The sequence below is a fragment of the Cyprinodon variegatus genome, unplaced genomic scaffold (assembly GCF_000732505.1).
Source record: "Cyprinodon variegatus isolate N-32 unplaced genomic scaffold, C_variegatus-1.0 Scaffold641, whole genome shotgun sequence".
Lineage (NCBI taxonomy): Eukaryota > Metazoa > Chordata > Actinopteri > Cyprinodontiformes > Cyprinodontidae > Cyprinodon > Cyprinodon variegatus.
The window spans coordinates 96,376-99,394 of record NW_015151094.1 but is presented as its reverse complement, the minus strand read 5'-3'; the positions used below and the strand labels follow the sequence as shown (position 1 = coordinate 99,394).

General features: G+C 32.7%; 1 protein-coding gene across 1 annotated transcript in view; it reads left to right on the top strand.

The window, feature by feature from the left end:
- Nucleotides 1-1,230: 1,230 nt before the first annotated feature.
- cdk2ap2 (cyclin-dependent kinase 2 associated protein 2) overlaps nt 1,231-3,019 on the top strand; it is an 8,457-nt gene continuing 6,668 nt past the window's right edge. The window contains exon 1 of the mRNA XM_015393445.1: nt 1,231-1,292. The gene's annotated coding sequence lies outside the window, so the exon portion shown is untranslated. The remainder of the gene's footprint in view (nt 1,293-3,019) is intronic.

Below are 3,019 nucleotides of genomic sequence, written 5' to 3'. Positions count from 1 at the left end.
GAATCTAAATGTTGCAAGACGACAGCTCTTGGGAAGTGGACTTAAAAGTTTTCTGTTTAAAGCTATAGTTGTGTAGCCTATTATGGTGTTCCCCGATCTAATCTCCAGGGTCGACAGTCCTTTAGGATTGAAATGTATTTTTGCCTCAGCACATCTGATTCAAATGGCATTACCTTATATGTGTCATCCAGTCTTTTACATATCTATTAATTTAGGTCAGGTGTGTGGCAGAAGAGAAACACCAAAAAGACAGTGGGCCCAGTCTGACCAGTTGTACGGTAATAAACTCTGGGTTAAGGAACTCTTTCTGCTTGGAACATTTTTTTTTTATTACAAAATAAATAATAAATATATAATGATTAACATATTTACAATCATTAAAATTTGAACATAACCACATTTATTTGATAATGTTTACAAAAAACTAACATCAAAAACAACACAAACGTAATTCACAGCAAAGGCTCCTCTGGATAAACAATCCCTCATCTGAGGATGAAAATGTTACCCAGAAACTTCTTGCATTTTTGATCTATTCCTCTTGAAAGCTGTCTTAGGAAGTGCTAATTGTGTTATTTTAGTAAGGCCTTCATAGCTTTGTGTTCTCAGCAGGTATGATGGTTAACAGCACCTGAATAACAGAAGCTTTCCGTGTTTTAAATTTGCATTAATCTATGCCTGTGCCTCCACAAAGGATAGTCCTGCTCCACTTTGCTTCCGCACCCTTGCCTGTTATTATAACAAAAAAAAAGGAACCTGTTATTTATATGTAGAATCAACGGCAGAATATGCCTCCATAATTTTCCTATATTTTTTTATATTTCTGATTGATTTTGTCTCATCATCTTTTTCACTTTGTGTACCACATGTGTTGTTGTATAAAGCTATATAAATAAACATTGATTAATTGAGTTGTTTGGCCTGTATGTGTCTCTGTTCTCTTATGATGAACACATTAGAAGGTTGGAGACAGTTTATCTGACATCAGTGCAAAATAAAAAGCTATCAGAGAAAAACTACTACTACTCTTATTACTCCTGATCATAATTATAATAATAATAATTATTATTATAATCATAGTCAATAAGTATTTCTATTATATATACAACTATACTGTTAGTTTTAGGTCTGAAACCGACGCTGGTTCCAATGTACCATAAACAACCAATCAAATCGCTGTAAATGCAAAAAAAAAAAAATACTACACAGAATGTTGGGTTAGTGCGCATGCCTGAACATAGAGGAAGTGCTAGGTTCACATCCTACTACAGATTTCAGCTCCTCATATAAAGGTAAAATAATAGCTTTGTTTTAAATCATTTCTGCCTCCTGTTAGAAGCTAATGATCGTGTTTAACAACCTGCTTTAATCCTACCGAGCCTGTGACGTCGTACCGTGTTATAACTGCCTTCATGGCGCCTTTGTTTGCCCTGTGTTATTATGCTAACCGGTTCATGCTAATCCTGCTAATGTTACCTTCCTCTTAAAGCTAACGTCAGCTTTTGTTTCATTCAGTCATTTTCCTCTGCGGCTGCTGTAGAGCTGGCAGATTCGGACTTTAGAACTGAGAGAGCAAAAAAAAAAAAATGAATAAAAATAAAAAAATAAAATAAAGATATTATATAGGTGAAACAAAAAATGTTTTCTAAACCACAATAACTTATAGGATATAAAAGTGCAAATGATAAAACGTGCTAGGTACGTCCGTGGTTATTTTTTTTTATTATTATTGGTGACTTCAAATCTTTCGTAAGAAATTGTTTTTAATGAAAGACAAAACATGTAGCAGGATATTATTAATTTACTTTATTAGATAGCATTGTTCCGTTTATTTTCCAATTCTTTATCTATTTAAAGTATTCTAAATTTATGAAATTTAAAGGGTATGATTACCGGTGTGTCATTTAAAAAGGTTTTATTGCATTGAGTAGAAGTTTTTCATGTTTATTGAAGTTTATTGCAGTTATTATTGCATACTAACAGAAAATCAATCAGTTTGTTGGAGCTATTATGCTGTAGACCAAGGAAAAGGATCACATAGTTTAAAAGTGAAAGTAAAGCGAAATTATAATTTTCAAAATCATTATCAGTAGAAATCTACACGGTTTGTAGACGGTCTCTTTATTCTTTTACACTTAAATAAAATTCAGGTCAAGTAGCTGCTCAATAGCTTCCCAGGATTGGATGTGTTTAAGTTATTACAGCATAGATTTAGCTCCATAAGCACCTATTTTTATTTATTTATTTTTATATATCAAACTTATTAACTTTCCAAAAATTAAAAACAATCCACTGGACTTGGTTTCCGAGTTTGAAGCTGTTTCGCTTCCCATTCAGGAAGCTTTTTCAATTAAGAAAATGTCAGGAATAGCGTTGGGTTCGAGGCTTTAAACAGAAGCCCAACAAATTCTATTTCTGACATTTTGAGTTGAAAAAGTTTCCTGGATGGGAAGCGAAACGTCTTCAAACTCGGAAACCAAGTCCAGTGGATTGGTTTTAATTTTTATTATTGTTATTATTGATGACTTTAAATGTTTTGTAAGAAATAATTTTTAATGAAAGACAAAACATGTAGCAAAATATTATCCAATCCTGGGAATGACTTAGATGACTGAGAACCTTCACCAGCAAATTATTAACTTATTTATTTGTTTATTTATGTGAACAGAATATAACTAAAGAAATATCAATGAACTAACCAGACAGGTTACGGGTAAGGCTCTGGAGAAGTTCAAAGCAGTGTTAATTAGGTTCAGATAGTATTTATTTGCGCTACTGTGAGAATTAAAATAATATTATTACTGATACACATTTTCTGGTCACTTAAGACAATGTCGTTACCACTTTTATTAAGCAGCAGTATCGCAGCCCTTAAAGATATAAGATCTAGTGTAGACAGATTTCAGTCTGCTGACTCTCATTGAAATTCCTAACTATTGATATGTTGAGAGTGAATGCCCAGCAAATGGAAAATAACATAAATACTCACCTCCTTCCTAAAATATTGCCTAAATCACCT